Below are 23,200 nucleotides of genomic sequence, written 5' to 3'. Positions count from 1 at the left end.
ATAATTTTGTTTTTCATATTTGCTGATAACCAAACACGCTCCTGCTAGATCCCAACACATGTATTAAATGACTAGTACTGGTGTAGGTTACTGTATGAAGGGTGATGTTTAAAGGAATTAAGGTTACTTGCACACTTTCTCATTGCCATTTGTACAATTTCGGGTGAATGTCAATTACATGCTGTGTTTGAAGATAATAAATTATTGCTGTTTGATGGTATTAGTGGTAGCTTTCATTTTGGAGATACATAACTCCAAGTTGGCACCCATGTTCAGAGTTTCTTTATGTTGGGCAAGTCTGAGGGAATATTGTGATTTTGTACTGTACTAACAGTAAGTAAGTAAGATTTATTTATAGAGTGCTTTTTACAGACATAAGTCACAAAGTGCTTAAGCTTAACAGGGACAGAATTACAAACAAAAAACACAATGTGACCATATAAGGGCCAATCATTTACACAGAAAGTACAAAATTACAACATGGTTTAAAAGCAGGCCTAGGACATGAGTTTTTAGTCAAATGCCAGTCTAAACAGGTGTGTCTTGAACAGGTACTATTCAAAGAGAACCCTTGAGATTAAACAAACAGAAACTAGGAGTAAAATGAATTTCTCTAATTTCTAGACACAGCAAGGACACACACACACAGTCAATTTACAAAAACCCATCATACACTCTGTGACCTTGTTGAGTGATTTGGACAGAGATTTTATTAAAGTTGATTACTGCAGTAGTCCTGCAGTATTATTCGTTAAATGGGGCATTCCAAATTAAGTGGGTGAGAGATGGGGCACAGAGATAAAGGGTTAAAAACAGGTTAAAGCAGGGCTGCAGATCTGGGTCAGAAAGGCATCTTGTGAATAGTTAGCTGTGGAGCTTGAAAGCATGTGCGTTACATAGTTACTTTGTAGCTGTTTCTATTATTATATTTCTATACATGTGCATTTTAAACAACTTTATTTCAAAAGCTGAGCAACAGTAGCCTACTTCTTATAAAGGGATGACCAGTAAAACCCCAACTACCTTGACACTGGAAGTAAAACTTGATAAATGAATCACCAGGCTTCATTTCTTATTGAATTATTTCTATTTAACAAATCAGTTCATATTACCCTAACAATACTGGATTATACAGATGTCGTTCATCCAAATGCTTTAAAAAAATATCTTCTTCCCTTAAATGTAGTTTACAAAAAGTCTTGTAGATTGAATTGGGATTTCCGCTTAGTCATGTGGCATGATATACACCCAAATGGCTCCATCTTGATAAAAGACAACAAGTCAAGCTTCAGCCTCACTTCAAATACATTCATTTCTTTCACCTGATATTTATAACATTTCTTAACTACAAATATTAAAAACTGCTCTCCTTGTGTGTGTGTGTGTGTGTGTGTGTGTGTGTGTGTGTGTGTGTGTGAGAGAGTAACTTGGTACACAATTCAGCAGCAAGCCAAACTCTAATCAAATGAATACGGGAGTCAGGATGTAGTGTCCAAGCTCCAGATGCTTTATTGTGCAGCACCAACGTACATGAATCAAATAGGAGTAAAACTAAAACAAACAGAAGAACACAATGAGCAAGATGCATATGAATTACACACTACAAATTGAACTTTATGTAGCTCCTACGCTTCTGTAGCAGTCAAATGTATAGTGTAACAACAACTGGCTACGGATATGTAATCCCCTGCAGCTGTTGCTTTAGAGACAGTGCAGAATAACAGAAAATATGGGAATTATCAAATCAAATCTAGGTTTGATGAGGAGATTGGTTAATAGGTCACTCGTCTGACTGCTGCACAGACAAGAAATATCCACCCCGAATTACACAAGCAACAACAGGTTTAATTAGTACACAATATAATGATCCATTCTACAACAATTTCACATTTCCAAACATCAAAAAGTGTCCAAGCATGTAATATGAAAATCAAAAACACCTCTGAGATCTCAGGAATAAATTAAATTGAAAAAATTATAAAAGAAAGAGCTTAGTTCTCAAATGTCCTACCGCACCCCTGTGCACACACAATATCCAGCGAAATGGACTCCAAGTGAACTGTGATGTCCGATTGAGATGAAGATTCCTCTCAGGTGAAGGTAGACGGTAAGATGAATGGAGATGGGGTGAGTGGTGGCAGGCAGGACGGTGGATGGACGACACCTCTGGTACCAACGAAGAAGCTATACAAAAAAAACAGCCAGGATATCAAATGTTCAAAATTCTAAGGATCCCTAGGCGAAACTACAGCTCTTCAGTGACTCGTCGTTCCACATTCAATATAAAGTTGTTAACTTTATTCTATCGGGATCTAACTAATCTTTTTTCTCCTTACAACTCCTACCATACTCAAAAACACAGACAACCTCATTTAAGGTGACAGTAACATAGTTCCAAAATATAATAATTAAGATCCAGACTAAATTATTATTCTGGTTACAGATACAAAATGAATCCTTTACAAAATATACTTAAGAAGAAAATATTACTATAATACTATTCTGTGGTCTGTGCTAAACAAATACTTACAGACTATGCCAGGGGTTGCCAATTGGCAGACCGCGGTCCGGATCCGGACCCAGACGCCGTTGTATCCGGACCCAGGACCTAAAATCGATTTTAGTTTGACAGAGCGCTTCTATTTTAACCGGCGCAGCTTTTTCAGCCTTCACGGCACTTGTTCAGCGGTGCAGGAAACGCACCGACCAATGCGTTGTAAATCACATCACGTGATGCAGCTCAGCCAATCAAATATGAGTATTCTGACAAGTTTCCTGAATCGAGTGAGATGTACACACACCGGGGGAGAGACGAGGAAGAGCAGGAGAATAATACGTGAGTCAGAGAAGTTATTTCACGTGACGTTCTCCAAAAAGAGAAAAGTGGTCAAAGAGACCAGAGTCTTTAACCAAGAATGAACAGACTATTATAGGTTAATTCTTCACACAGACAGTTTATAACCAGTGTGTCTCATATGTTTAGAGACCGTGACGATTATTAAAAGCGGTAAATGAAGCGCCACTACGAGGCAAAGCACAACTCTTTTGAGCAAACGTACCCACTCGTATCTAAATGAAGACAGAAAATAAACCTAAGAGCCCAAAATGATCAGAATCCTAACGCATGAATTCACTGACCAACAATGATGTTACCAGAGAGAATAGAGCTGAAACAAGTGGTTTAATAACCACCGATAAAGTCCATGTTCACTGATTTCTCTTTTTAGAAGATGAGAGAAATATAATATCGTGGCTTTTGTGATTGACACCACTTCACACCTGAATGAACTAAATTTAAAGCTGCAGGACAATTCAGTCAATATATATATATATATATATATATCGCAAGTTAGATATTATTGTAATGTTCCGGACCTTTGCCCGAGGACATTTTCTCAATCTGGACCTTTTGGAATTTTAATTGAATACCCCTGGACTATGCGATCGAAGGCATAAACACATGAAAGATGCCAGCGGATGATTGTGGGTATATCCCAAGTCTCTTAATTCTCATTTCCTCGCTCCTCGATCCTCGCTTGAACCGGAAGTTGTGCCGCCATCTTGCCGGCCGTCCCAAAGCTCTTATTTACCTCTACAGTGGTGATTACTGTGTGTCTTTATTAGTTATTAGTATTAGTCGGCTTTAACAGCTGGAGAGACTTTTGATAAGTTTGTGTGTGTTCACATGATCACTGTACTTAATAATAGTAACTAATAATACTAATAACTAATAAAGACGTCTCTCCAGTTTCCTCTGACTTTAATTGTTTCCATAATAAAAGTTCAGATCATGAAAACACAAATCTTTCTAATAAATGTAGAAAGTTGTTTGTGATCCTTTTGTTGTTCAGACTACAATGAACATTTATTTAAACCAGATGTTGAATCAGAAAACGAATCAAATATAAAGCTTGAGTTAATTCTGTGATCCGTCTTCACTGTTTACATGTTGAAAAAAATTTCATGAGTCCGATCGGCTGCAGCGTCCAATCACATGACTGATGAACAATGAGGGGGCATGTCGGCCGTTAAAAGACTTCCTGTAAGTCTGTTCTCGTGGGTCCTCGCTCATGGCTCCTCGGAGATCCCTCCTCTCTCCTCGATCCTCTCTCCTCAGAGCTAAATAAGAGCTTTGGGACGGCCGTCGATATGGCGGCGCAGAACAACTTCCGGTTCAAGCGAGGATCAAGGAGCGAGGAAATGAGAATTAAGAGACTTGGGATGTACCCATTGAGACTCTACCTAAAACTACCACATATGGTGCACTTCCTGTTCCAGGTCAAAGTGCATGTCAAAATAAAGGCAAATTAACAACACAACCTAAAGGGCTCAAGAGGGGGTGCCAATTCCCCAGTCCTGAGGGCAAACAGGCTGCAAATTACAATTTTATTATTGATGAAACTACTTTTTATCCCACAATCAATTTATCATAGTAGTACTGTAAAAATGTCAGAAATTAAGGAAAAATGGCCATTACAATTTTGTAAAACCCAAGTTAACATCTTTTGGTTTGTCTCTGCTACAGTCAAAAACTCCGAAAATGCAATGATATAAAGCAGAGATTAGGATTTAAAAGTGGCAGTGACATCATTGACTTGGAAATATTAATCACGTATCAAGATTATTATCGTCATGATTAAAATGTTGATTCATTTTCTGTTAAATGAATGGTCATTCAGCTGCAGCGTTGTGTTCTTGTTTTAAAACTAATTGTGTCGACAACTGATCATCTCTCATCTCATCTCAGTACTGCCTAAGCTTTCTTTGTCAGTCAAGTTAATATCAACCACGCTCTTTTCCGGAACCTAATTGAGTGGTTTTGTTGCATAAACATAACTTCCTGTGAAGACGGAAGTTTATTTGAAACACTATGGATGTAAGGAGTCGACACTGACACGCTGTCCCTGACACGTCCAAAACTAATGCTGATGTGGAACCCAGAGCGTCAAAGTTTAAAGCTTAAGTGTCTGTGGGAGTTAGAATGTGTTGCATTATGCAGAATTATATCATAATATTCAATTTTATTTATCAACACATTAATGCCTAATTACTTTTTGTATTGCTGGGTAGCTTAACCTTTAATATTGTATCATCATTTATAAATTGAATATTTTGTATTAGTAATCTTAATCTGGGAATTAATTTAAACAGTCAGACAAATGTAGTGGAGTAAAGAACCCATATTTATCTCTGAGATTTAGTGGAGTAGAAGTATAAAGTAGCAGGAAATGGAAATATCTCAAATTTGTAGTGTGTAAATATTGTGTATATGTTACTGGTTAATAACATATACATTTATGGCACAGCTCAAATTGAAAAAGTTTCAGGTTCACCTGAAAAAAAAGCACTTATATCGAACATTTTTATTTGAAATAATGCAGATCCTGGCCTAAAAATATGCCACAGTCATAGCACAACATGTTTTACATGTCTCCAGAACATATTTTACTTCGATTGAGTGAAGCAGGCCAGCATAAATGGTCTGAGTCAAGCAAAATTCTCATTTTTGGAACCAGCAGTTGCGCTGCTCTATTCTAATGTTATATACTATATAACTAAATATTAACTATATATTCACTTGTCTTATCACTAAGACTGTTCAATAATCCTAATAAAGCAGTTTGGCATCATTTGGAGCAATTTTGAGTAATTTTGAGCTGTCATATCTGTCATCCATAAAATAAATTCCTGAGTGCCTGTGTCTATGTAAGCCTTTGTAAGATCTGTGATTGGCCGATTTAATCATGTGACACCTTGTTGCATGCGGGAGAGTCCAACGAAAGCCATGCAGGGGTGTTTGAGGAGCTGCAGGTCCGTTTACTCACTGAAAATCTCGATATGCTTGGCACAACCCCCATGTCTAAATCCATTGGTCCAGCTGACTGAATGCTTGGCATTCTCTCATTCATTCTCTCAGAGCCGCCATTTCGCTTCACAGGCACAGTCCAGGAAACGGGCTTTACAGCTGCCGCACATTTCAATGGTTAAGCTGCGTTGTTCGTCACGAAAATCAGCAAAAGGTACGTGGCGGTTCAATTATTTTTCTGGGGAGCGGTGGGTTGTTGGTTGGCGTTGCTTATATAACTTTTGAATGGTTTGAAAGAGAGTAATTTGGACACCGGCATTCGACGCAGGGTCGAATCACGGCCCTACTGCATATGTAAATCCGCCATGATCGCTGCCGGCTTTGTGATGAGAGACCCAAACAAAGAGCATATTACGCAGATTTTTGGCAAAAGAAAACGTGGTATTGTGGTAAATCTTATAGATATCTTCTAGATATGATCTTAGTTCATGTATAATTGTGTTTTGCAGTGTGTAAAATGGCTCCCATGGTTGTTTCACCCAGAATCTCTTTGTTACACAGGTATATATGTCATAAAATATAATTTTATTCGTTTCGCAAAAGTGAATTGTACACATGTGTGTACTCTGTCGCCCTCTCTCTAGCCCCCTTTAAAGGGGACTTTCGGTACCAAGAGGTTTTAAGCACAGTACTTGAGTAAATGTACTCACCACTGTTTCTCCAATGCTGTACTCTTCACTGTACTTCTCGTGTAATTTCAGTTTCTCCAGAACTAAAACACTACACAAGTCCTGACAAACTGTATCACTGTGTGGGGCGGAAGCTGCACTGACTACAACAGGAAAGCCCTGCAGCGCATAGTGAACACAGCTGGAAGGATCATTGGTGCCTCACTCCCCTCACTTCCCTCCCTGCAGGACATATACGACACCCACCTCACCCGCAAAGTGACCATGATTGTGCGCGACTCCAGCCACCCCTCACACAGTCTCTTCAGCCTCCTGCCCTCTGGGAGAAGATTCTGGAGCCTCCATGCTCGCACCACCAGACTCTCAAACAGCTTCGTCCACCAGGCTGTTAGGAAGCTGAACTCTCTCCCTCCTCTCTTTTAAGACTCCCTATGTCTGACTGCTGCTACATACAGAATGATAGTTTTTCTTAATATATATGTTATCTAAATGTTTTTTTTTATCTATTTGCACTTTATTATCTGTATTCACTTTATATGTTGGACTGGAGAGAAACGTTTTTTCAACTCCTCTGTATGTTCGGTACATATTGAGAAATTGACAATAAAGCTAACTTTGAACTTTGAAGTCACCTTTTGGCCAAAATCCATGTGTAGGTTTTTAAGATGCTTCAGTAAAATAAACTGCATTGTGAATTATTCATAAACTATTGCACATTTTAAAAATCATGTCATTAACAACAGGCTATCTTTACATTGTGAATAATGTTAGCAGACAATGATGACCAAATAAAGAAAAGCCATCACAAAGTTTTGTTGAAATACAACCTTATGGCTCTCAACTTTTTTCTCTCCCGAAACAAAATGAAAGCTGTCCCGAAATGAATGTGGACCACCCCTAATTTAAATGTCTTTGTTTTTCTACATTATCATGAGTTTAAATCATTCAAAGTTACCTTTAATTTGAATAAAACATCATACAATTATCAGATGATCAACCATTTTGTTTAGGCAAATCAGTCACACCATAAACCAAGTGTATCCAAAAAAAACACATAAAAGAGAAAGTCACTCCATTATTCAATCCAACCAAGTCCCATTTAATGTTTCTTCAAATTCAAACACTTTCTCCTAAAGATAGAAGCCAGAGTAACCACTGACCAGTACGAACCTCTAGACAAGACACTGATTAGTCCTGGAACTGGGGTCTTTTGGTCCTGCAGCCACTATTACCTCTTGGTGACTGCTATGCATTGACTTGCTGTGCAGAAGGGAGCATACTCTGAGATGTGCAGCAGGAAGCTATGCATCTTGTTAGACAAGCAACACTTCCAGTCTAACGTAACTCTCCACAAGCTGGAGAATGCACACTCGCAGCAAGATGAACTCATGGGGGACACCTGTGTGATCTTCCCTGTGAGCATCATGTGCTCAAACTTCTCTTCCCTTACAACACCCAGAAGTGTCTGCTGCCACAGCAGTACAGGCACATTGGTGTTCAATGTACACAAATAGAATATACAAATAAACAAGGACATTAAAGAAAACAATGTAGGACAGAGAAACTAAGCAGACACATTTAACATTTAACTACTATTTACAATATAAATATATATCGAAGAATATATATGAACATAAAGAACAACAACAATGACAATGGATTCGGGATATTAGTGCAGAATGGTGGTAATAGTGCAAATGGAGGTGCAGTATGACTTATTTATTGTTCATGAGAGTGACGGCCAGTGGAAAGAAGCTGTTCCTGTGTCTGGTGGTTTTGGCGTACAGAGCCCTGTAGCACCTACCAGAGGGGAGGAGTTGGAACAGCTTGTGTCCAGGGTGTGATGGGTCTGCAGAGATCTTTCCTGCCCGTTTCCTGACTCTGGAGGTGTTCAAGTCCAGGATGGACAGCAGGCTGGAACCAATGATCCTCTCTGCAGACCTGACAATCCATTGTAGTCTGTTCCTGTCCTGTTTGGTGGCCGATCCAAACCACACAGTGATAGAAGAACAGAGAACAGACTGGATGATGGCTGAGTAAAACAGGATCAGCAGCTCCTGAGGTACGTTGAACTTCCTGAGCTGGCACAGGAAGTACAACCTCTGCTGGGCCTTTTTTCTGATGGTGTCGATGTTGGGGGCCCACTTCAGGTCCTGGGAGATTGTGGATCGCAGAAACTTGAAGGTCTCCACAGCAGACACAGTGCTGTTGAGTATGGTGAGGGGGGGCAGTGTTAGGGGGCTCCTCCTGAAGTCCACTGTCATCTCCACAGTTTTGAGCTTGTTTAGCTCCAGGTTGTTCTGACCACATCAGAGGACCAGCTGTCCAACCTCCCGTCTGTACGCAGACTCATCACTGTCCCTGATGAGGCCGATGACCATTGAGTCGTCTGCGAACTTCAGGAGTTTAACAGACGGGTCCTCTGAGATGCAGTCGTTGGTGTAGAGGGAGAAGAGCAGTGGGGAGAGCACACATCCCTGGGGGGTCCAGTGCTGATAGTCCGGGTACTGGATGTGATTTTTCCCAGCCTCACCTGCTGTGTCCTGTCAGTCAGGAAGTTTGTGATCCACTGACAGGTGGAGGCTGGCACAGTGAGCTGGGAGAGTTTGGGTTGGAGTATCTCTGGGATGATGGTGTTGAACGCTGAGCTGAAGTCCACAAACAGAACCCTTGCATATGTCCCTGGGGAGTTGGGGTGTTGCCGCATGTAGTGCAGTCCCATGTTGACTGCATCATCCACCGACCTGTTTGCACGGTAGGCAAACTGCAGGGGGTCCAGCAAGGGCCCTGTGATGTCCTTCAGATGGGTCAACACCAGTCTCTCAGAGGATTTTCATGACCACAGACGTCAGGGCGACGGGCCTGTAGTCATTCAATCCTGTGATGGAGGATTTCTTGGAGACCGGGATGATCTTGGAGCATTTGAAGCAGGAGGGGACTTCACACAGCTCCAGTGATCGGTTGAAGATCTGCGTGAAGATGGGGGCCAGCTGGTCAGCACAGACTTTCAGGCAGGAGGGGGATACACCGTCTGGGCCCTTTCCAAATAAGTCTCCCCTCCATCGATTACTTTTGCTGTGAGGTTGTCAAATGTGTTTCTGCCTTGCACACGCAGAAGCAATGCAGCAACTGCCTAAATACAGACAGCATATTAAGTGTAGCACCAGGGACAAAAACACACTGGACCACTGCTACACTATAATAAAGGACGCATATCGCTCAGTCCCCAGTGCAGCTTTGGGACTCTGATCATTGTCTGGTTCATCTTCTCCCAACGGACAGGCAGGTACTAAAATCTGCAAAGCCTGTGGTGAAGACTGTGAGGAGATGGACCAACGAGGCAAAGCTGGAGTTACAGTCCTGCTTTGTCTGCACTGATTGGAGTATTTTTGAGGCTGCTGCTACAGACCTGGATGAGCTCACTGACACTGTGACATCATACATCAGTTTTTGTGAGCAAATGCATGTGCCAACTAAAACCTTCTGCACATGTAACAACAATAAACCCTGGTTTGCTGAAAAAATCAGGCAGCTTCATTGGGCTAAAGAGGATCCCTACAGAAGTGGGCACAGAATCCTGTACAACCAGACCAGAAACACACTGACGAAGGATATCAGGGTAGCAAAGAGAAGCTACACTGAAAAGCTGGAAAATGAGTTTTCAGCCTACGACCCCTCGTCAGTGTGAGAGGCCTGCAGGTACTCACTAACTACAGGACACCATTCCCCCCACTGAGGAGAATCACCAACTGGCTGACGACCTGAATGTCTTCTACTGCAGGTTTGATAAGCCCACTTTCACACCCCCCAACTGCCCCATCATCATCAAACAACCATCTACACCCGCTGCCACCTCCTCACCTCTCCCAACCGACCCCCCACCGGCACCGACGATCTGCGAAGAGGATGTGAGTCGGCTCTTTCACAGACAGAAGGCCAGTATCAAAGCTGTAATTGGCCGCTGCGAAAAGACCTGCTAGGATAAGTGTGCAGCGTCGATGTAAAGTTATATCATCTGGAAGTCCTTGTTTTCGCCAATAGGCTCAGGTTGTTATTATGATTCTTTGATGGCATTATGGAAAGGATGAAAAATAATGTTTTTCTTTACCTTTCACTTAAACCAGTTTGTCATTGTGTCCAGCACAAGAAGATGTATTTTTGTGAAATCTGAAAATCCGTATACTCTGGTTCAAATAAATACGGGCAGCCATGAAATTAAAAGATTTGCAGTGTTTCTACCGTTGTCTTCCGGCAACATGCGACCTTGCAAGATTTCAGAACTTTACTTCTTCATGAACGTGACTCTTTCTATGATCTCAGACACTTCTTATAACAATCTGAACTTGTCAGTAGACCAACAAACAGACCAATTTCAGAAAGTGTTATTAGTAATTTAGACACAATAACAGGGGTTATTGAAAATAGGGTCTAGGTTGAAAAATATGAAAGTTAGCTGACAAATCAAAGCAAATATATCTTGTACTTTAACAAAACAAATTTATTTTACCTGCAGCCTCACTGTGGACTTTCAAAATAAAGCCACAGACAAAAAGTTTAATCTCATAAGCTTTGGACCGTGTGAGTGCACATCTGTTTGCATGTGCGCTGAGTAAATTACTTTATTTAGATTTCAATGCATATGTGCACACCTGAAAGCCTTTTGGATGAGCTTTGTGTGTTGTTCTATCTATTTCCAAAAGTCTGTATTTGTGTGGTGTGTGTGTGTGTGCAAAGCTGCGCTAGCTGAACAACATCAGGCCTTCCAACAGGATCCAACAGAACCAGGTCAGAGAGAAAATATGAGAGAGTAAAAGGGAGAGCTAGAGAGAGAGAAATGGAGGAACACATTAAAATGAAAGTGAGGGACTCAGGTATAAAGGGTCTACCTGAAGTGGAAGAAGGAGGGGGGAAGGGGACACAAGAGAAAGAAGAAAAAGATTTTTAAAAGAGTTGATAAAAGACAGAAAAAATTGAGAGGGGATGAAGGATATGTGAGAAAGACCTTAGAAATAAGTCGGGGGAAACGGGAATAGAGGAAAACAGGAAAATTAAAAAACTCCAAGGCAGGTGGCTGTTTGGCGATTCTCAGAGTATTCAGCACCATGTCTCTCCGGCCTCTGAGAGCCTTGTGCTCCTTAAAACTGTCTGCAGGTGTGGTGTCCAAACTAGGTTACAGAGTTAAACTCCTTACAGCTGTTATAAAGATATATGGCTATGACAGGTTGGAGTTTATACACGAGGTCTCCCTGGCCACCCATCTCGTCTCTGGCTCAAACTCTCCTGAGCTTTTTGACAGCTAGATTTGAAGTGAATCCACTGTGAAGCATCCAAGATATGCCTAGCAAGTTGATAGTGTTTGAGTGAAAAATAAAATACTAACTGTTGGGAACGTAAAGGAGCATGTTTGGTTATCAGCAAATATGAAACTAAACTATCAACATCAATGGAGTTATTAACATCAATAAGTTAATTAGTAATTACTAATAAGAACGGGGCACCACCCTGTGGACAGGGACCAATAACCAAACTATAAACTAAGTCTCATAATTAGTGTTCACTCACGATATTAACAGTCTGAATACTATTTACACATTTGGAGTGAGAGTGAAGGTTTGAGTTCGAGCACAGGCCACTACATCCAGTTATTATTACACACATTTGCACAAGTAATCACAGACGACTGCTCTTTAAAATATAACAGAGTTTATTAAATCAAAATAATAAATGATCAAATCACGTAATATCAAAACCAACAAACACTACCATACAACTATATGTCTAATACCTAAAGTCAAATGAATAAAGTGGGGTAAGGATATGTCTATATCTATATGTACATGTGTGTGTGTGTGTGTGTGTGTGTGTGTGGAGAAAAAGGGGGGGGGGGGAGAACTACTCGAACAGTAAAAGGGGAGTAATCTAAAAAGGGGCATGTAAGCCTACAAGAAAAGATGGCGGAGTCTAGAGACTTCCGACCAAAATGGCTCCGAGGGCCCACGCTTGTAACCACGTGGGGCGACGCACACTGTGGGTTGGGACAATAGATTACGTAACCTTACGTGTCTGAGATATTCACCAAAAATCAGTGAATCTAACTATGTGTGTGCGGGTTAGTAGGAAGAGAGCGAGAGAGAGAGAGAGAGAGAGAGAGAGAGAGAGAGAGAGAGGAAGAGCTCTGAGCGCAGTGTTTGGCGCTGCAGTGAGAAAACAGCTGATCTATCCGCAAAACTCTGCGGTCGGATTCTGAACCGACTGGCCACGCTTATACGGTGATAGTTGCGATTCTAAATCTCACTCACAGAGCCGATTTAAAGAAGAGAGAATAAAACCAAACAAAATAAAAGAATCCCCAAAACAAAACAGATCTTTATCACTGCGGTGAGATGCGAGTATTGCTCCCTTATCACCCCGAAACTCGGCCGGCGAGACGAGGCTCCACCACCCTGGTTTTGGTCTTTGAAGTGATAAAATCACAACCTCCACATACACTAGCAGCGACGGATCTAATGCAAACAGTTACAGCAGGAAATACACAATAGAACTGGACTCCGTAGTCCGCGATGCTTGCGCAATAACACGTTATGACATGACAGTAACTTAACGTAACAAGATACAGGAATAACAACGACATAAACGAACAGTCTAAATTAAGCTAATGCTAAGCTAAGCTAGGCCCAGATACCAGTAACTCTTACTTGTAGAAGCTTCGTTCGGTAGGGTACGTTTCCCGTGGTGGGAATCAGTCAGTCCTCGAGAGATGAGGGCTCTCGGTGGCGCGGCTCTCGGAGCTGGCACAGACGCTGGGCGGAATCACTCGATCTTCGGAGCAGTCGATGGCTCCCGGTGGCGCGGCTCTCGGAGCTGGCACAGACTCTCTCCTCTCTGCCGAGAGGGCTTTTTAACTTCGGCTGAGGAACGAGGTTTGGGTCGTCCTTCCCGGAAATCTTCGGCGAGGAAAGATTGTTAATCGTCCTTCTGCCGGCGGTGTGTACACAAAAAGGGTGGGGGAACAGGGCATAGGAGTTATCTGTTCTCGCACTACAGGATCCAAAACTCAAAATAAAACAGTCTGTTCGACCAGCGAATGTTACATGTGACCTGATAGGATTTGATGAGGCCGCGGTTCCTCGTGAATCTTCTTGTTGCCAGGACGATGTCCGGAGTGAAGAGAAATAATTCTAGCTGTGCTCGGGCTTATAAACCAGGTAGCACAACCAGTGGGGGGCCCTTTCTCGGCCAATGAGGGACCAGCATCAGGTTTCTGCTGGAGCTGGGGGTGTGGTCATCCGGCATGAGGTTTCTTGCAGACCCCAGGTCAGGCGTTTTGGTGAAAGGAAGGAACATGGCTGCTCCTTTGTTTGAAAAGCACGTGTGAAGGTCTCAGCCAGCCAGGAGAGCAGGGTCAGATCCCAACATAACTCTAGAATGTAAAGGGAGTAGATCAAATCATTACTTAAGGCTACCTTAAACTTCGGGAACAGGGTCCAGACCTCAACCATGCCATTTCCTGCATTTCCATGAAAAAACCCCGAACTCACTCCTCCTGTTCTGCTCTCATATTCTGCGCCAGAACCAAGATCACGCAACATCAACCTGGGCACACTCAGAAAAGGGAGCCACTTCACTTCGACATACAAGCAACATCATCCATCCACTCCACCTCATCTTGAATATGGACTTCGTCTCACTGTCCTCATCGGTCTCCTCAGACGAAATCAGGATGACCACGTTCGATGTGTCCATTCAGCCCGCGCCAGCAGACCCGGCTACAGAAACCGAAAACTTCTCCGCCGCCTCCAAGACCCCTAATATAAAAGCCCTCTGGAAGAGTGAGTCCAGCAAGCCTCAACACCTTTGAGCAGTCGGGCAGCACGGGATCACAATACCCACAGAACATAGGAACATTACATCTCTAAACTCTTTCTCCAAATCTATAAAATAGCGATTACTGGACAATCAGATATGCTGTCATAGTCTGGAGTAGTGGTTATGTCATTGTTTTACTAGCTGTCTGTGCCTATGTGCTTATGGGTCTGTGCGTATATGTGCTTTGATCTGTGCTCATGTGCTTATTGGTCTGTGCTTACGTGATTTTGACTGAGCTCATGTGCTCTCGTAAGTTTTCTTTAATGCCATCAACCTACCAGGAACTGAAGATGAAAATTAGCCTGTATGGCTAAATCTGGAACATTTACATGATGGCTCATGTTAATTAATGTGCATTGTTGCTTCTAAAATTTAAAAAAACATAAACATTAAACACTTTTTGAACTTCTTGTCCTAACATACATTTGACTATCGAATTTTGAATAACATTGTAGTATATAACTTTATGGATGCCTTGCTAAAAATATTGATAAAGAACATCAAGAATAATCAAGGAAACCTTGCAAATGAATGCAAAAATCACATGATGGAAATGCTACTTCCAGGGAGTATAACGTTGACGACTGCTAACACCCTTAAACTACGCAAATTCAGAAATCCCAAAGCTTAACAGCAACAGATCCTCTCTTCATATCTGGTCAAGTGGCTACTCTAACCTTGTTCCATCAGCACTTTTGCCACATTCTCTTCTTGTCTGGCATTTCTCCTACCCTTTACTGTGGACACTCCTTTAGGAACAGAGCCACTACCTGGGCCTTCTGTAATGGCATCCCAGAACACTTATCACAAATCAAATTATCACGTATCACCACTGCACCCGCTCATATCTTTACCTCAGATCCGCTTAATCTAGTCTAAAATAACTGGATGTATTGGTGTATAGTCAAGGCACCTTCCCTGTCAAAGCTACCCCACAATGCATGTGGCAAAGCCAACAAGCAGTTCACAACTCGAACATCCATCATATTTTTTCCGATACCTTTTTGTGAAAAAAAATACTGAAATATAGAAGATGAGTATTTGACAATGTGTGCAGTAACTATTGATGGCAGCTTGTTAATGTTCTAGAGAGATGTTGTTACAGTGTTGCTTGTACAGAGGACAATGAGGAGGTTAGTTAGTTCCGATGTTCGTGGGGGCAGATGCTACTTCCTGTAGTCAGTCTGTAGTCAAAAAGCAGTAGAAATCACAAAACCAATTAACTCATTTACACATGAGATTAGTGGCCTGGATATATCTGCATGTATTTGTGGAAGTGACTGATGACAGGGCCAGTGCATCTGTTAATAAGCATTTTCATTATCTTGACTTTGCTGGCATTAGGATCAAATCCCAACACGCAAATTAGTTAGCTGGACCTGGTAGACATGTCGTCATGCATCTCAGGTCAAGGCAGATGATGGAGGAAGGGTACTCCTCAAGAGTATCCTTTAAACAATCAGGGACTCCTCCGATTTGCAATGTCTGTCACATGACAGACAGAGACAGCTGAAGGCATCCATAGGCTGCTATACTGAACTAACTTGGTAATGGTAAAATTATTTTTTGTCTCTCCTGTATTGTGCTGTTATGTGAGGTCAAAGGTGACATAGTAATGATAAATGTAGAGGAAATGTGCGACTCAAATCCCTGGCCAATGGCTACAGAGGTGGGTAACACATATGTACCTCATTGATTGGTGATCTCACATCTGAAACCGTCTGTTGTATTTTTTACAGGATAAATATCCCCTAAAAAACTGCACACACATGTAATGGGAAGGAAAAATAAATGTTTCCTCTCTATGAAACTGAAGCAGTGTGTGTTTCTTTACATAGTCACATCACACAGGCAGCTGAACTGTAAGCTCAGTGCTGCATCAATGCGAAGTAAGATCAAGAGAAAAAATGCATTTCAACAACACATTTTGCAGCATGCCACTCATATATATTGAAAGAGCACAGCCTCAGAAGGCTATTATAGCGGGTCGGGAGCATGACTTTCTAGTTACAAATGGATAACGAGGTTATCAAAAAACTTGGACATGAATGACATTAGTCCCACTGTTGATGTCTGATATTATGCCAAACCGGCATCTTGTCACCCAGCAGTAGATCAGTCAGTCTTTACCAAAAGCTTAGTGTATGTCTTGAAGAAACACAGAGGAACAGGAGGTGAAAAAAAAAAGTTAGATGGATTAGGGCCAGCGGTCACGACATGACCTTGTTCTGGTCCAAATAGATAGCTCTGTCATCTGCTCCGTGTGTGTGTGTTTGCTCCCGTTTATGTGTGTATAGAAGCAGCATTGTCAAGTGTCTTCACACCACCTCTGTCACACCACCCTGTGCTCTTTTTCTCTACTCCCAGTGTTATATTCAAAATGTGAAGACTAAAAACGCACCAAGTGAAAGTCAATACATTTTCCCAACATCACTAAGTAGATTCAAAGCTCATTTAAGGTAGAAGAAGTTAAGGTTGATGGAGAATTGATGTTATAAATGGCAGTAGAAATGCTTTTGTTGAATACCTAATGATACAGGCTGCATGTGGCCAGCCCAGGAAAGTGTGAAGTCTCATAAGAAAACAGTTGAAATGTATCTGTCCTGTTCTGAAATGTTATTCTATTATAGTCACATGGCAGTGCTTTATTTTATTTTCTGTTCTTGCCACTGCCTTTGATTTTAAGATATTTGGGACAATTTATTTTTATGTTGCACTGCACTGTAGCTGTGTTCACTAACAAGGACTACGCCAATAACAATATGAGTTTCGAGAGGTTTATTGCATAGTGGAATGATTGTTAAATTCAAGAAGCAGAAGGGGTCGAGGGAAGAAGGGGAGTAGGGTAGATGGATGGGATGTGGGGTAGGGATGAAGAGATGAAGGGATGTGGGGTAGGGGTCAAGGTAGAGGGATGTAGGGTAGGGGTAGACGGATGAAGGGATGTAGGGTAGAGAGATGAAGGGATGAAGAGATGAAGGGATGTAAGGAAGAAGAAACGAGGAGGGTTTGTGGAAAGGAGATTAGGCGATCGATGGGGGACCGTTGATGTCCGGCGGCTGGCGGGAACGGGGGGACTGGAGACTGTAGGGTGGGGGCCATCTCTTCAGGAAGCTCTGGCGGTGCAGAGTCCCCAAAAGATAGCTCCATAAAGACTGATGCCGATGGGCGTTTCTGGTGTCATTCGGGTTGGAATGAATTTATGAGAGGTACGCGGGGGAAGACCAACGATCACGTATCTTGAGGATGTGGTCGGAAATTCCTTGGCTTGAAGCGGTGGAGGCGCCGCCGAGTAAACTCGGGGGGTATTCTGGATCGGGCCAAGATATGGCGAGAGTGGTGGTGAGCCCGAGACCGCAACAGGGGATCTTGCGGGGAGTTCGGCTGGCTGAACTTGAGCTTAAGTAGTCGCGGATGGGTTCGTACGGACTCGACGATGAGTCTGGTCGGAAAAGGTAGATTGGTTGAGGTGGACCGTATTGGTTGGTCTTGCGGCATTTGAGGTGATAAGATGACTGTGTCGGGAGGATGGATGTGATGTCTGACGTGGTGGCGTGTCGGGACGGATGGAGTTCAAGGCAGTGAACTCGGAGCAGCGAAAGAAGCTGGCAAGAACGTGGACTTTAATGCTTTGTCCATGACGGGAGATGGATGACTTGAGTTGAGGGTGAGGATGCCGCAGGTGAGGACGTCCGAAGTGAGGGGCAGCCCTTTAGATGTAGTTTGGCTTTACGGACCTTCGAGTAGCATGGCGACATGTGAGTGGGTAGGCTGGGCACAGAGCCCATGAGGACAGTTTGTGTAGAAGTTAATTCCACTTATGTAAACCTGTACGGTGGAGGGCTTGACCTTAAGGAGGGAAATGGATAAGTGACTGAAAGTCGTGGGGGTAAGGATCTCGAGTGACAGGAATGGAAGGCTGAAGGAGTTGCAAAAGCTTTGAAGCGGTTCTATCCGGTGATGTACGATGAGTGCTTGGGGGGTGATGTTGTTGAGGATGCCATCTGTGCTATATTCTGAGTGGATGGCAATGGTCTTTAATGGACCGTTCATGCCCCAAAATAATGGCTACTATGACTATGGGATGCGTTTCGTAGATCGCGGAGGAAGGTGTGGGGGATGGGAATTCAAGCGGCCAATGATCGAGGGTGCTGCGTCTGTGAAAAGCTGGATGTCTTCTGGCTTGGTGATGTGTTCGTTGTGGAAGAAGGAGATGCTGTTCCGGCAGGAGAGGAACTGGTGTCAGTTTAGCTCGGTTTACGTGCTTCGTGAAGTGTGACGTGGTCATGGACGTTTGTAACGGGGGCAGTGACTAACGGGATGTGTGGCAAGGAGGATTTTGTTTAATCTATTGATTCTATTTATTTATTTATCTGGTGGAGGAAAGCTGAGTGTTTAGACCGTGTGCTGGGTTTGAAGAAGGTAGCGTGATGGTGAGGAAGTCGTCTAGGTCGGTGATTTTCACCACTGAGCCGTAGCCCGCCGGTGTGCGATTGAGAGATTGTCAGGTAGGCCGTGGGAAAAATATCAGGATTGGCTTAAATCGGTCCAGAAATAATATATATTAATTGGTTGCTTCGAATAATTTGCCATGGTTGAGCGTCTGGGCCTGCAACATACGTAATGGCTGGCTACGTAATTAAATACTCTTCCGTGCCAGTGGGTGGCAGTAGGTAGCACAATAATGACCGTGGTGATTAAGTGATGCACCGAGAGGTTGCGGTGACAAGACGTTTGTCCGGATTCAAGTAAGCAAATTTTCTGGCTGCTCTTGGACGGACGCATGGCGGAGTAATACACGTCCTTCCAAAGGAAAACTAAAAGGTACTGGTAGTCGGGTTCGTAGTAGTCCAGGCTAGGAATTAGGTGGAGCCTGGTGATGTCTGCGCAGGTGGGGAGTGGCTGTTTGAGTACAGCGGCCAAGCTTGGTTAGCAATTCCCAGGAGATGTCGGGATTGCGTGTGGATGGCTCGATAATTGGGTGAGGTCCAGGACCAGTGATCGATACCCTGTGTTGTGTTAAACGGAAAGGCAGGAGCGAGGGAAGTGGAAAAGATGCTGGGTTGAAGGGATGCATGTGCGTGGATTGGAAATGCAGATTGGGGAAAAGAGGCTGCAGGGTGAGATATCCCTGATGCAGAGAGAGTAAGGAGGGGGTGCGATACGAACTGGCCCTCTAGAGGGGCTGGTGTGAGTGACTGGGCTTGTCTGTGCGTGTTGTGCGTTGTGACGTCGTCGACGTAGCGCCTGACGCTGGTGGCTCAGCGATCAAGGGAGATGTAGTGCTGATCGTTCGTGAGCAGTTTGAAGAGTTTGCTTTTCTGTCAGACTGGTGGAAATGGATGTTGAGCTGGGTGAGTGCATGCTTCAGTCGAGAGACTGTCCACTCGGAATTGCGGGATGTATGGGGCCATCGGAGCATTGGCGTGGGGGAGAAGGGTTGCTGTGGTTTTGGCCGTTGTTCGAGCGGCTGGATCTCGAGGGGGTGGAAGAGCGGGGTTGTGGAGGGACGATGTCCCTCAGGGATCTCCTCCTGAGTTTGTTGGAAGGCAAAGGACTGACGACTTCAGAATTGTCCGAGGATAGGGTTAGCTGTGGCTAAAAGTGAAACTGGTGGTGGGGGTGGGGGGGGGGGATAAGTCAGAGGACGCTGGAGTTGTCTGCCTGCTGGCGGAGCTGTGGAAATGAGGAGGCGCGTTAAAGATGGGATGGCAACGCTAGTGAGGGTAGGGGTGGAGGAAGCGAGAGGGGGGGCGGCATGGGCAGGAAGAAACAAATGTTGCGTCCCTGGCAAGAAAACCAACCCCGAGCTGCTCCCTTAGCTGTGCCGTATACCTACCTGTTCTGTTGTTGGAGCGGTCTGTGCAGCTGGGGTAGCCGGTAGAGGTGGGAGGAGTTAGCCGAAGTTGGCCGAGGTGGGTGGAACATGGAAGGTAGAAGTAACAGAACATGAAAGGATGCCAGGATGGATGTGCCTGGGTTAATCGTGAAGTTAGGGGGGAAAACATTACGAGGAGATGTCTCTGGCGCGGGGGGAGCTTGACAGTGAGAGTCAGTATGGCATGGGACAACTTAAGGCAGGACGCAGTCGACTGCCCTTCTCTAAACACATTAAGGTTAAAGATTCACGATCAGAGTATACAACCTGGCCCTCTGGAGGGACTGATGTAGATGGATGGGCTTCTTCCGCCGTGTGATGCGTCATGACGTCATCAGCGTGCGCCTGACGTGGCGCCAGGAACCAGGAAGTGCTCTGGAGGCTCGGAGAGCGAGAGAGGTGTTGTGCCACGGGTGCTTGAATAGTTTGGAAAGTTGAGCTTTTAACAGACTGATGTAAAGGAATGTTGCGTTGGATGATTGCTTTCTCCGTTTGAGAGACTGTCCGCTCAGAGAAGTGGGATATATAGAGACTGTTGTGGCTCGGAATGGTGAATGAGGGTCACGGTGGTTTCGTTCGAGCGCAAGGAACTCCGGCGGTCGGGAGAGCGGTGTGGGTGAAGAATTGAGAGAATTAGGGTCAAAGGCTGGGCTGTTGGAAGGCGGGGGCGGAATAGCTTCGGAGTTGACAGAGGATGGTTATCGAGAGCTGCGGGGAAGGTGGATGGCTAAACGCAGCCGAAGTTGCTAGCGATGAGCGTGGTGAGAAAAGGAGGGTGCTTCGTCATATGGCTGGTCGTCCGGAAGGGTTGAGGAGAGCCTTTGTGAAAGGTAAGCAGTTTTAAGATGTTGCTTGTCTGTCGTACTTCGTGTAGGAGCTGAGTCGAAGTTTGTTTGTTGTCTGTTGTGCCTCGCGTTGAAGCGTATGAAAGCTGAGTCAGAGAGCGTTGCTCGTCTGTCTTGAGTCGTATGAAAGCTGAGTCAGAGAGCGTTGCTCGTCTGTCTTGCGTCGCATGTAGGGGTCGAGGTAGAGGGGATGTCGGGTAGGGATGGAGCGTTGCTCGTCTGCTGAGTCAGAGAGCATTGCTCGTCTGTCTTGAGTCGTATGAAAGCTGAGTCAGAGAGCGTTTGCTCATCTGGATGTGGGGTAGGGGTAGAGGGATGTGGGGTAGGGATGGAGCGTCTGCTGAGTTAGAGAGCGTCTGTCGTACGTCCTGTGAAGACAAGAGTCGAAGAGGGAGTGAACGGATTCGTTGTGCTTAAATACTCTGTGCAGAGGAAATGAGCGGTGTTCTGGGCGTGGCCCTGTTCCTGAACAAAGTTTAGAAAACTACATTTATTTTACTGTTCCATCTGTCTTATAGTATTTTTCTTCTTTTGCTGGTCTACTTGACTTTGTAACGGTTTGTATATTCGTGCCGAACTGCTAGAGTCCGGAGGTCATGTACCGCTGCATGCAGTCGCACACGGTACAGGGTTTGTAGATTGATTAAAGTAATGTGGAATAAAAGTTCAGGAGTTAGGAGCTGGAAGACCACAATTTGTCCTCATGCATCATGTATCCCAGTCAGCTACAACAGCAATACAAAGTTATGGACAAAGACGGCGTGTCGGCGTTGCTCCATCGTTGTAAATAGATAAATTGGCACAAAAAAGTATAGCAATAATAAGTCTCAAAAGAGTCCAAAAAACAGGCAGCGGAGACATAAGAATGGGTAAAAGATGAAGGCGAGTGACTGCACTCAGCTTTGGCTATCAGAACGTATCAGTTTTATATTGAATTTTACTTACTTGATATTAAATCCACCTCGTAGGCACCACTCGCCGAATTAATAAATTCAGTCTCAATTTTGATGTTTGCTACTGAGTGTCTTGACTCATGCTAAGTGACCGTAATGTTTCATACATACATAACCTCAAGTGTATTTATGTATTTATTAGTGCTGGGCAACGATTAAAATATTTAATCGCGATTAATCGCATGAATTTTTTGTGATTAATCGCATTGTTATGGCAAAGTTCAATAATGAATTCAAAAGTAGTGTATTGCGCACTTTTATTTTAAAAGTACTGCTATATGAACAAAAGGGCAATAACATTTGGTTCACGAGATGCAGGTAGCATGTTTTATACTTAATGTGAATATAATTCATACTTTGTTGGCATCTTATTCTGAAAACCGGATGTTCGTCTGAAGAAACCGGATGTTGTCTCACGTTAATCTTTCTGCTAACTTTCAAAGTCCTTCGCTCGCTCCCGATCTGTGCCGTTTAAATGCGTTTACCGTGAATTTCAGCATATAGGTGCACTAAAATTACTGACTATAGGATGTTTGCTGGCTTTTATCCCACTGTTCCTGTCATCCGCTTGTTGTTATGTATATGTATTGTCTCTTGTCTTTCAATTAACAAAAAAAACAAAAAAAAAACAAATTAACAAAATGCGTTAACGCGCGATAAAATAAATGTCTGCGTTAATTAATGAATGCGTTAACGCGAAATTAACGCGTTAACTTGCCCAGCACTAGTATTTATACAAATAATGAATACAAATAAATAAATGCTATGATGAATGAACACAAAGTGATGAAGATAAATATTTATGAAGGAGGACTACCGTATACACCAGGTAAATCAGTGAAGGATATAATTGGCAGATGTAATAACTTGTGGCAACACAGTAAACCACTAGTTAATTCAGTATTATTTCTATTTTGATGGGTGATCCATATTGGACAGTCAATTCTCGTCTGGTGCTCTCGGTGTCCTTGGGCTCTCTCGAAAAGTCTCAGGTCTGCTTAATTCACACTTGGTGGCCCGGTATGAGCCATCTGTCCATCTCTCGGTGGAGCGGTGGTTATGATGCTTCTCCTGGTTTTGATCAGCTTTGGGAGATGATGTTGACATGGAACACAGAGAAAAGGGGTTATTCAAGACTATTATCTGGGTTACTGATTACTGAA

The sequence above is a fragment of the Anarrhichthys ocellatus genome, unplaced genomic scaffold, assembly GCF_004355925.1.
Source record: "Anarrhichthys ocellatus isolate YVR2014 unplaced genomic scaffold, GSC_Weel_1.0 scaffold119, whole genome shotgun sequence".
Lineage (NCBI taxonomy): Eukaryota > Metazoa > Chordata > Actinopteri > Perciformes > Anarhichadidae > Anarrhichthys > Anarrhichthys ocellatus.
The sequence above is the reverse complement of the archived record's forward strand: the minus strand, read 5'-3'. Positions refer to the sequence as shown.